This window comes from Larus michahellis, chromosome 7 (assembly GCF_964199755.1).
Source record: "Larus michahellis chromosome 7, bLarMic1.1, whole genome shotgun sequence".
In the NCBI taxonomy this organism is placed as follows: Eukaryota; Metazoa; Chordata; class Aves; order Charadriiformes; family Laridae; genus Larus; species Larus michahellis.
The window spans coordinates 44,224,670-44,237,710 of NC_133902.1; positions in this window are offsets into that span (position 1 = coordinate 44,224,670).

Sequence of the window (13,041 nt, forward strand, 5' to 3'; positions counted from 1 at the left end):
GAAGCATACACAGATGAAGGGACAGCTGTCAGACATGATGTTGTTTCCCACCCTGCCCTCCACTCATTAAATATGGACAAGTCAAATTTCTTTAATTTGGCTAACGGCTAAAAGTTTATGAGGTCAGAAGCACAACTTGCCGTGAAAGAGTGGTGTGATCTAGTACTCTGAGCACACAGGACTCTGCACATACTCTCACTCCAGCTCTGCCACCGACTCTGTAGCCTTGGGCTGTTTGGCTCAGTCCCCCCTCCACGCAAAGGGGGAATAACAATACGTACCTACCTCACAGGGGTGTTGTGAGAATCCACGTTGGTAAAGCCTGTTGAAGTGCTAAGTCTACCACCAGTAGTCACGAAGCGCGTGGTGGGGGTGAGCAGTGCTGCCCTTTTGCTGGTTACAGTCCGAATCACTCAGCGGGAGTCCCATCGGCCCTCTCCTGCTTGGAGATCCTCCTTGATCTGAAGCGGAGGGTGTCGTCCGAGTGCCCTCTCCTCCATTGCATGACATTTTAAGCGGCTGTGAGGTGCAGGGTAGTGACAGACATGAAGTCCTACTTGACCAGGGATTTGCTACAACGTTTTCTATATCTGTGGGGTTTGTTGGTTTGGTTTTTCCATATATTGTGCTTAGAAATAAACTTTCCACTTAGGGCTGGCGGTTCGGGGTCTCTTCTGTTGCATGGCAATGTATACAAGTCTTATTGTCTGTCTTACTGTGCAAATGATCCCGCAGCCCAATTTCAGAGATGGGTATGGTCTGAGCCTTTTCATAGCGGCGTAAGACTCAAAAACCTGTCTAGACTGTTTAATATTTAAACAACACTATGAACTTGTCAATTGTATGTGTTCTGTGCAATACGAAGCATGTCATTAGCTGGCTTGATGGGCAGAGGGGCTAAAGGAAGGTCAAAACTTGTTCAAAGAGCTTCATTCACGTGCCAGCATGGAGCCGAAGGGCTGCCACCAGCAAAGCAAACTCGGGGAAGCCATTGGAAACTGTTTTCATAACAGTTTACTTCAGAACAAGGTACTTCTGAGTTTATGAACTTCTAGGCTGCCAGCTTGAGAGAACAAGTGCAAATTTAATGTGGGGTTGGGGGTTTTGGATTCTCTTTTTCTTTCCTGCCCAAAGTATTGATGGCAGAAATACTGATGTGGGTCTCTTCCTTTCATAGCACAGTTCTCTCATCTCCCACAACCTCCTTGTGCCATCCCCTTTGTGCTACTATGCAGGACTTTAAAAGGTGCAAATGGAGATAGTATGCTCCCGAGACATGCAAAATACGTTGTGTATTGAGGGATTCTAGCAGACAGAAGTGATGGGGCAGAGCTGTGCTACACAAGGCATCTCCTCTTCCCCACATCTTTCCTCTAGTCTTCTCTGCTAGGTTCCTGAAGAGACGTTCTTTGCATTTTGTTACAAAGCAGTCAGATCAGCTTCCACTGACAAACAAAGCTTGCACAGTTTGGCAGCTCTTTTTCCCAGTGGAGAAAATTCCGTGTCCTATCACTGTGGCGACCCCTCAGTTCTTGGGCTTTGTGGTCCTCCAACACCGTTTGGGGGTGGTCAGTGTGGAGGACTGTGCTCAGCCATCGCCAGAAATCGTGTGTGTGTGGTCCTGCTCATTCTTGTGATTTCTGCTGGTACCCTGATTTTCTGTCAGTTTTGACATGTCTTTCTGGTAATGCTCTTCAGAGGTGTTTTGCTCTGTGTCAGTTGCCAACGCTATTCTTGCCTACTGAAACATCAGTGCTGGCCTCCAGCTTCCACAGCTCTTCCGTTCTTGTCATCCAGTCTCTTGGTAAATACCCACTGCCAAGGTCAGAGCCTCTTCCTCTGTGCCTGCAATGGCTCAAGCACATGCACTAACCCAAGGGTCATCAGAGAACACAGGGACCATCAAGAGTCTGTATCAGTACTCAGACTCCGTAACCATCACTCAGTCCTCTGATATATATTCACTTTGCCAGTCTCGGTGCCTGCTGTTAATTGGTTGCCACAAAAAATCCCGTAATTCTAGCAAAACCCATATACCCAGCTAACACTTGGTTTCCAATTTCAAATGTCAGAAGCGATGGACTGCTTTTCAAGTAGATCAGGTGTGTTCCCTGTTGTGGTTTCCCAAGCAAGGTGCTGAAGAGATCCATGTCTTACCTACCATGATGGGTGACCCAAGGAAAGAATAAGTCAGCAGCACAGATTTGAGTCAAGAGAGGCATTGCCTGTCCACTACATTTTCACTCGAGGAGATTCAGGAAAATACTACTCGTGCCTGCCGGGTCCCTGACCCTTCTCAAAGCCTTGTATCTGGCAGCAGTACAATGTCAGAGCCAATGCCTGTCAAGGGATGACAATTCTGAAGACTTTTCAGTTCTGAAGACCATCCCCTGCCCACGTGTGGTGGTCAGTCATTCAAGCATCTGCTCTTTGCTTTCCTCAAGAGAAAAAAGATTATTTTGACTAAGCAAAGTACTGCTACTCTTCAGTGCAGGAGAAGGCTGCACCATTAGCACTTCCAACCTGTGGTTCATCCACCAGGACTCCTGCACATCTCCTTGTGAGAATGCATGGCCAGAAGACCTATTCCTTCCTCTTACTGTCATATGTCTGTCACGTACTTGGAGGGAAATAGTCAGCAGTGCAATTGCCTTAGTGACTACTGGCTGAGTATCCTAACCTCTCCTCCACTATTCACCTCACCTGTGACTGCTCCTTCTCATTCCTGAGACAACAGATGCCTCATTGTCTCTGCCATGCCTGGACTCCAGCCCCGAAGATCTCCTGAGCAGACAGACACAGGATTCCTCACAGACAAGTTTTAGAGTCTTCTACATCCTACATGTATCCAGACAAATTAATTTCATTGATAGACAATGACATGTTTGAATCCTGAGAGGAGAAACAAGTGTAGAAGCTTATTGCATTGACCTTCACCTTTTCTTCCATGTTGAAGAAGATATAGTGAAAACATCAATTGGTTTCCATATGACAGCAATGAGCTGATAGCCGTAGGAGTATTTCCTCAATAATGCAAGTCTGACATGCTGCAGTTACTGAAGGCAGTCTTTGATCTCACACCTATCACATTGGATACAAGGAGAACAGAATCTGACACTTCTGTGCTGTTTACACAAACATCAAAAACTACCTTAGTTCATTATTCAAATTACCTCCAGGTCAGTGGGTGAATTTCTCTTTTGATGAAAGAATGATGTTTTCTCTTCCAGAGCTGAAATTGTGAGATAAAATGGATGTACACATATATATTTATAAATGCTATCCTGAAAACATAAAGAAAAAAACCCCTAACAAATAAACCCGAAAGAATACTTAACTGTATTGAATAAGTCTTGACAGGAGCTAGGGAGCTGCTGTGTGGAAAGTATGACATATGATTTGGCTTCAGGCAAAGAGAAGACAGAAGAGGGAAATGCTTTTATGTGACCTCTGTCCTGTCTCTAGTTCATGCTCATTATTGTATAGCATTTAATTAATGTAAAAGTATGTGGAAAAAAGACGCTCAGCCCCAGCAGCAGGAAACCGACTGAAGACCCGTCAAACTTATCTGAGCCATATTCAAACAAGCACAATGATGGAAAAGCACAAACACCTGCCATCACAACTGTTTGAGAAGAGATGGATTTCTGAACAGGGACAAGGACTCAGAGAGAAATTCTTTTCCAAGACAAACTGACAGTATTTTTCCTAGCTTATTTACTTCCTATTATTAATCCCCTTTCTTTCGAAGAGAAGAGAAGAGAAGAGAAGAGAAGAGAAGAGAAGAGAAGAGAAGAGAAGAGAAGAGAAGAGAAGAGAAGAGAAGAGAAGAGGATTCTAATACCTATTTGATTAAAGAATCAAATAACAGTAGAGAATAGATACGAAGAGAAGATGCTTCTTTACCCGTTATGTTATGCACCAAGATGTGCTTTACCAAACAGAATTACGACATCACATTCAGTTCCCTGCTTGCTCAAAGAAAGTCTGAGTGATTGAGTCTGCTCATAATCAAGAAGCCTTCCTAGAGCATAGTCTTCTACAGGGGACCACAGCTTCCCTCTGGACGAGATAGCTAGGATCAGGCAGAAATGTTTTGCCTCCACCTGTGCCCCTCTATGGTGCAACAGGATGACAACCTGTTGTTAAGTGGTTGTTAGCAAGTCATTGTTGGGCAGTGGGAGCATCTATCAGCTTATACAAGTTTTTATATCAATAATCACAAGAATCGCACATGACCAGCGTGGCCCTGCAAGTGACCTATCTCATCCTTTCACAGTTCAGGTTGGTGACAGAACTACTCTTCTCTTCATTACAGCTTTCCTCTAAAATCCAGCCTGCCACACTTCTCTGGGATTTTTTTCACTGCACGTTAGAGATTCAGTTTAGTCCTTTTTCCTAGAAGGATGAACAGACCTCTACCTAATCCACCTGATCTGTTTCCCAGACAGAGAGACAAAAACTGATGTTCTCTGAGCAGCTGATCTCAGTACCTATGTTCTTACGAGATTATATTCCCCCTCCCCTTTCACTTACTACTCCATAATCTTTGCTTTCCTTTGGAAAGGGGTGATTCATTGCTACTAAATGGTAGAGCATCTCTCTGAGATGGGAGTGTGGACAGCCCTTCTACTCCTTGCTAATAGGCACACAAACCTTCCTCCTATCCCTCTAGACTGGTGTGGCCAGCAGAACCCTTTTTCATGGAGTTTAGCTTCTTGATCCAGAAGAGCAAATGCTTTCAAGCATCTCCTTCACTGCTATCAAGCTGTGGGATAATGGCATGGGGAATCTTTTGTTTCTTAGCCTCAGGGTAACTAGAGTGGATGATGTACCTGAGCCAAAAACATGGTGAGAACAAAGCACTCGTATTTTAATGGTGGTAAAACTGGGTGAGGTCTGCCCTCATGGCAGGGGAGCAAGAACCTTTGTCAGATTTAGACAGTAGCAAAGTAAAATGGCCTTGTCCCTCATGTTTTTAGCTCATACACATCATCTCTCCATTACAAACAAACCCTCTGTAGGCAATGCAGGCCAGGCGTGGGGAGGAAATCTTCCTCATTCCAGAAGCACAACCAGCCCATAGCTATGCATCAACCCCTTCAGGACTTTTGCCCCAGAGAGGCTGAGAGTAAAAAGGGAGGTAGCTAGTGGGGATGGCAAGAACATTTCCCTGGATCTTCATCCCCAGTGGGCAGAGTCCCCAGTAGGCTAATTCTGCATCTCCTCATGCAAGTTCCCTTTGAAATCACTCCCAAGGACTATGGTCTGATCCTTCACTGCTATAGGGTCTGCCCCGGGGAGGAAGCAGTGTCTCTGCATGGATCTCCAAGGTCTGTTGGTAGTGTCCTGATTCAGGCCTGGAAGAAATCACGATTTTCGTTGAGGGATGTGATGATTCAACGGTGTGTCCATGCAGAAATACTCTCTTTGAGACTTCTACAGAGATGTCTGTGGTGTTGGGAGGGGGGGTTGGTTTTTTCAGGGCAGGAAGCACGGGGAAGGGAAGGCTGCAATGTAAGAAACAATCAGCCACAAGGGAGGGGTTGACTAAGAGGAATGACCATGTCGACTGTGTTACTGTCCCATCATTCTCCTGAACCCAGAATGGAGACTTCCAAGTGCTCTTCATGAGCTTACGTTTATTAGAAAACTATTCCTGGGTGTTCAAGGTTGTTTTCTAATGAAAATATACATAATAAAAAAAGCAAATGAACGACTCTTGTTAATCTTTTCCTCTCCTCTGTCAACCTGTAACACACACTGTGAAACTTACCTCCTTTGGTGTTTGTTTACTGCCATTCCTGGTCAATAAAATCTCTTTCTTTCTGGTCACAATCCACACAGGGCCTTATACAGTAAGTCTTCATCTTCTGCCTGCACATCAGAGGTCAAGTCTTCACATAAGGGATTTGAACACTGTGGCAAAGCATACCTAACACAGTGTGTTAGAACTTTGACTTACCATTTGTTTATGGCATTAAACAGCAAAAATCGTTTACCAGACTTCACTATAAGGTTCTTGCGTAGTGCCTTCCCTATGTGCAAGAGAGAAGCTTGAGGCAACCTTCGTAAGTACGGGCAAGCACTGAAAAATGCTATTTTCAGAGTACCCACTCTGGTGTGCTGGGTCCTTCCCACAGACAGTACAGAATTGCCCTTGACAACGAACATCTCTTGTCTCAGCAGTACTGGAGTCAGCCCTTACTCCAGGTCTTTATCTTCTACAAATTGCTATGTGAACTTCAAGGCACAGGGAACACTCAGAGAAGGTGAGGATGTAAAGCAATCACCAGTGCCATGGTAGGAAGGGGTTGGTAAAGATCTAGGCTAGATCCACAGCTCCTCTCCTGAATGCTAGGCACATGACAGCAAGCTGTACACCAGGACATCTTTTGAGGCTGCCCCTTGTTTCTGTAGTGCCCACTAAATGCCCAGAGCATCACTTTTCAAAGTGACGTGCCTTGAAGCCCAGTGCAACCAGCCACACAGCCTTCCTGTCTCAGGAGGAAAGCAGGGGCAGTGTTTCACCAGCCAAACACAGAGTTCACAAAAGATGGTCACAAGAAGCTCTGAAAACTCTTCTTTTGCCAAAGGGTCACAGAACTTTCCCATGCTTGCACATATGAGGATCCTGCCCTGGAGAGACAAGCAGAGTCTGTTCCTTATCCCTTCCCCTGGAAACCAGTAAGTCCTTTTCTTCTCTCTTTTTTTTTCCTTCCTTCCTTTCTTTTTTCTTTTTTTTTTTTTATAAATATAAGTCTATTCCAATAAGTCTATCAAAATACACAGAGAGAGGGAGAAGGGAACAAATGGAGAAAAGGAAAGTGGCAGGACAAGGAGTTGCCTGGAAAGAGAAAGCTGTGCTAATCAGAAATGGAGGACAACAACAAGGGGAGGGGATATGACAGTGGGAGCAGGAGCTGGGGGCAGAAGATAGGGAGCAGGGATAGGACCCACAGAGAGAAGGGAGACATGTGGTGTGAAGAGGCTGGTGGCAACTATTGATTACTGCAGCGGTTTGGAGAAAAGAGGGGAGAACAAGCCCTAGAGGATCTTCAGGGAAAGGAGGAAGGAGCCATGAAACACTGGCAGACACACAGACTTCCCAGAGTCCTCTCCAAACAGGTTTTCTATGAGTCCAGGACCAAAACTGGGTCTTTCACAGACTGCAGCCTCACAGACAAACAACCTTCTTGTTAGATTACATCCCTCGATTAACAAAAAGCTGCATTACCCAGGCTAGGCAAACACAAATTGCTGCACACGTAATCTTACCTGTAACTCAATTATTCTTACCAAAATGGATTATTCCTAATTCAAGGTGGCCTCCCAGGGCTTGTTTTATTCTGTACACACAGCAACATTGCTAAAAACCACAATGTGCCCTGCACCTGCTCAGACCAAAAGCAATTTCCTGCACCAGCCAGCCAGGGACCTGCTGAAGTGTAGCAGCTATTACACACTCTGGTCTTTGCCAGCTCAGTGGATTTCAGGAGAGGGATGCTGAAACTCTGGGTTGCTCTGGAGAGATAGAAGGTTGTCTTTAAAACAAGGAGGTTTTGAGTGGTATTGCAGCCTGGATTCCCTCACACACAGACAGGAGTGTTGCCAAAACATTGGGATCTGAGCTCAAGCTGCAAAATTCACAGCAGAATTGCAAAAATCACAGGCTTGAGAGTAAAAGGCACTTCAGGCAAGGTGGTGGCAGGAAGAAATTTTAACCACTGGGAACATGAAACTATTTTGGTTTAGAAATGGATGAAAATTTCAACACCTAACCTACAATGAATGTAGGTGTATCTGCAGGGGGAATATATTTACCTGAATCTCAAAGAGAAAATAATCTGGTCTGAGACTTTCAAACAACAAACAAGCGTCTCCCATCCAGAAGTTACTGGCCACTTCCAGAAGTGATATAACAGCCATCTGCTCAATGACCAGAGGATGACAATCCCTGAAGAAGATGGCGAACAAGCATCTGCAATTACAGTGATAAAATTCTCAATGTAACACAGGTCTAACAGACAACTAGTTTATTCATTTTGAACAAGATCACCTAAAGGCCTGATATAACCTGACTTAAATCAGCAGCATTTTTCCTCAGGCTTGAGTGGGCACATAGGATCAGGACCGTAACCTTGGGGCATTTCATGCTCCCAGCTCCTCAGCGCTCACATCTTCTGGTTTTACAATCCAGAAGCAAAAGCACAGGAGAGCAGCGAGTGGGTCATCTCTGCAAGACCAACCGAGTCAGTCTTACTGCAGGATTTGCAAAAGTCACTATTTTTACCATCCACCACCAAAAGAACCCTCATCTCCCGGTGAATTAGTAGCCATTAATCTCAAAGCATCATCTTTGCAACAAAGTTTGCGTGAATCTGCACACCTACGCCTAGTCATGCTACGCTGTGATAACTCCTGACGTGCATGTTCTTACCGCTTGACAAACCGGCATCACCCAAAGTGGAAATGTAGTTAGTTACCTTGCATCTGCAGGGCAAAACAGCCTGTTCACAGGCAGTTATGGTAGATTAGCTGAAACATAGTGAATTCATTACCAAGATCAGTTACTCATATATCTATAAACAAGGCTTAACCTCCCCAGACATAGCCAACGGTAGCCACATGCATACGAGCAAGACACAGCCACAGAGCTGCACATCTTACAAAGAATAATTAAAGTATTCCCCTCCCTCTCATTTTTAATTTAGCTGGGAGAAACAAGCACTGATTACTTAATGTAAAAAGTGCCCTGGTTATTTAATGCACTAAATAACAACAGACATCCATAAACTCACTTATTTTATATACTTTTTAAATGCCCGCAGCTTTCTCTAGTGTGTGAATGCTGTGAACTTTATTGCGTCCCTAAAGCTTTATCAAAGTTTGGAGCAGTCTCAGGTCAGAGCATAAGGGATCGTTTTCAAGGCTATAAGCAGAGTAAAGGGAGGCTAAATCATTTCACTAGGTTCACACTTTCACATACAATCCATGTGTTTGTCCTTTCCATTTGCGATAAGGTTTCATGGTGGTGAAAGATGCCAGATCTGGAGCTGTTTCTGTTCACAACATGTGGAGTGACCCTGGAAGCTACGTCTGCCCTCCATCTCCAGTAACCACCTCTATGAGTTGAGTAATGTTTAAGGCCATATATATCAATCTGCCTATGTAGGTATTTAATGTAGGCATCTACAGCTACAGCTCACCCAACTTTATACTTCAAAAGGCCACTTGTCAAATTATAAGCTGCCTTAGTAATCATCAGAGAAAAACAGGTACCTCCTAGGAATTATTCATCCCAATTGTATTCAGCACCAAACTGCCTACACAGCTGTCTAGCGTGATTTGAGATGCTTGACTGGCCTCCAGTGTTTCAATTTTAAATTGACGCCCATCTCTAAACTTAGGAGAAAAGTATCCACCCCTCTTTTGCCTGTATTGGGTAGCCAGCAGTCGAGTCAGTCATCTTTCCCCTGACTTTATTAATTTGAGGAAGTAAGTTAGGCTGCCCAGGCTGAATATCAGATGTGGTCCATGAAACTTTGGTTTCTTCACTCATCTTACTGAAAAAGGGAGAAGGAACCTAAGGGATTTGTGGGGTTCCCCTACCATCCACAGTCAGTATGAGACTCCAACCACCAAACATCTTAGCCCTCCAGTTAATTGTGCTTATGCTCTACAGCTCGTGACATCTGTTGCTTGCAACCTGTCTCCTATTCTCAAACTTTTGTTCTGAATTTGCAAAAAGGATGAAGTAATTCAGGGTGTTCAATTCAGGGATTTTTTTAAAAGGAAGTCCCAAAAAAATATTGTTCAACTTTTCCTAAAAGTTAAAAAACACTTCCCAGGAAAATTTAGGGCCCTCCAATTACTGCTACCTCCTGAAAATTCAGGCCTGAATTTCTAAACTCTAAGGGGAAACCCAGCATTTTTTAAACAGCAAACTCTGCAAGGCGGTGAATGAAGCCTGGCGAAAAGCTCTTCTCTAAACAGCAAGGCAGCTAGTCCTATAACTGTCACCATTTGTGACTCGTGATACTGCAGAGCTCTCATCATTATAGCGCATCTTGTATCAGAAACATCTTTCAGAGCTTTGGGAAATTGCTTGTTTTCTTGTTTGAAGACTGCAATAGGGGGGGAAAAAAGCCCTGAAAAAAAACAGAAAAGGGAAGGTAGAGAGAGGCTGAGTAGCCAGGCAGAATGGAGCAAATACAGCCACCAGAGTCAACAAGCTGGCCTAATGGAAAACCTATCCTCATGCTAAAGGACAGGCCCTGGATTAGAAATCATCCCGGAAAATGTTTAACTAAGGCATTTGCCTGACAGTCAAAGCAAACAAGAAGCAGCATACAGGGGTGTGTTAAGGCTTTAAAAGGCTATTTGCAAGGTTGAAGGAGATCAGGGGCTCAAAAAGCCAAAGCTGTTGGTGCCTATTATATTTTCCAAAGTAACAGATCTATGAAAGAGAATCACTCATGATGCCACACAACAAGCAATTGATGTTTTACAGGGAGAGCTCCACAACTAGGAGACATTTCTTGGTCTGCCTTTCTCAGCTACCAAACAGCAGTGCTCATCACTTGACCTGCAGCCTGTCTCAGTCTCCCTTTCTGGAAAGCCAAGACTTGCTGTTCTTCTGCAGAGCAGGGGCAGATGTCACCAGCTTGCCATCAGCACTCCATCTCCACCAGCAAGTGGGCCGCTGGGCCTGAGCTCACAAGCATCAGCAACTATAGTGGTATCACCCCTATACTTCTTATGGACATCATCAAAGAGGACCAGCAGACCTGTTCCTTGTCCTGGCTTTGATTTGAACTCATCGTGTTACACCAAGACTACAGCCCAGGAGGCCTTTGCAACATTCACAATACATTTCTATGCACACTGTTTCTGAACATGTGTAAAAAAATCCCATTACTTTACCTCTCCAGAAAAAAATCCGCTGTTGCCTTTGGCATCTGTCTCCACACTTCTTCCACACTTTCCTCTGGGCTTGTGGTGGTGGTGGTATTTGCTGCTGTTACTGAGATGTACAAGATTATGCAACTGTCTAGCATTTAGATTTAATCAGCTAGGGGGGGAAAAAAAACCTGTTCCAAATTCTATTAATAACAGGCAGCCAGCTCCCTCTCTCCCTCCCTCCTCAAATTCCCACAGAAGGAGGATCACAGACAGATCCCTGCAAGCACAAACTAGCAGCCTGATTGGATCAATACCATCCATGGAGGCAGAGATTTGCAATGAATTCTGGGTAATTAATCTGCCAGGGAAAGACAGTCTTAATTAAGAAAAGCCAAGCTGTTCTTTTCCCAAACCTTTTGATTAACAAAGCCACAGTATTGGTTTGGCTGAGGATTTTGGTCTAAATTTTAATAGGTTTTGTGTTCCTACCAAGTGTTTTGAAAGCAACTACGCAGGCAGAGGTAGAGTCTTCAAGCAGCAGTCAGAGATGGAAACTCATTACTTTGCCTTCTGGACAGCACATTAAAGGTGAATGATCTCGTTATTTAGCATGGCCTCAGTGCTGGGGAGAAGCATTGGCTTCACAGCTTGGATGGGCAGTGCCACAGAGAGGTTGCCCCCATCCTCATGTAAAGGGGCTACAGTTGAGACATGACTGGGATCCTCTCTCCCCTTCTTCTCAGGAAGACCATCCAGGAAAAAAGGTTTCCTCAGAAGGCCAAAGCTCCTGCTTTCACATCCCATTCAGGCAATCCTGGAAATATCACTTGGAAGCAAAAGCAGCTTGCCAGCACCCAGGTGAGGTTGCAAGCAGCCATTTGGATATGAACAGTTAGTTGTACAGGTCACTTCAAAGTTCCTAAAGCAGTTGTTATGAGGCAGTCATAAGTCCTCCCAGACACCACTGCAAGATTTAGGAGGAGTTTTGGGTATATTTCAGAGACATGGGATTTAAGTTCTTTGTTCTTTTGCTTCTGGTTCTACTTCAAACTCCTCATTTCATGTCTGACAAGTGTCTATGGCAAAACCTATCCTAGTACGCTCAATGTGCTCAGGACCTTTCTCTGGTGCTGATGCCAATCGGTACAGACTCACCCAAATCCAAACTCTTATTCCTCAGGGCAAAAAAGGCCGAAGGGTGGCCACATCCAAACTGCCTGTTGCTCCTGACCTGTGTCAACTTCTGAACCACGCTGGGTACTCCTGTGGAGACAGCCTGGACCAAAGGCATATCAAAAGCTATGCTAACAACTTATCAAGACAACTCCAGTGCCTGAGAGCATTGCCTGGGCATCCATTCACGATGGAGGACACCTCTCAAACCACTTTGGTAGGGCACATTCAGAAAGACCCAAGAAACTCCCCCCAAAGTGGCACTATTCCCCAGCAAGCACTTGGTCAGCTGCGAGCAAAACCCTCCTGCAGCAATTTGCACATCCAGTTTTGAGGGCCGAAGAAGGTGTGTTCTTTTTATTTCCCCAAGGTAAGAAGGCTGGCTTGGTCTGCGAAACATATGACAGTTAATCACATTTCTGTCTTGACACAGCATGAAGAGCCAGGAGACCAGACTGTTCAGGACAGGATGTTTATGGAGGCACTGGGTGATTTGCAAAGAAATTCCAGAGATTTTCAAAGGGAACTTTAATTTTACCAGTCCTGCTCATCTTTGCAGGTCAAACTCTACTCACCTGTCTCAAGCCAAGGAGGGCCTACATATTTATTAGCAATAATTAGCATTTTCCCTAATGGTATCCTGGATATGGGATAATTATGGTAAAGACTGATGAAAATACTTTAACTCCTGCTATGGGGACAGCATGATGGCAGCTAGATTAAAGATGTCTTTTATAAACCATCACAAAGCAAGAGAACATGATAATGAATGAGTTAATTACACCACCATTTGAGGCTGATACTACCCATCTGCTGCTTTGATTAATTAAAACTCTGATGGACGACAACGAGGCCTTTCTCAGGTCTGAAAGCAATTAATTGCCAAAGTCCTCAATAAATCTAACAGCATCTCTGACTGAACTGGCAGGAGAGACCACTTCGAACAGCCCCAGAACAGAGGCA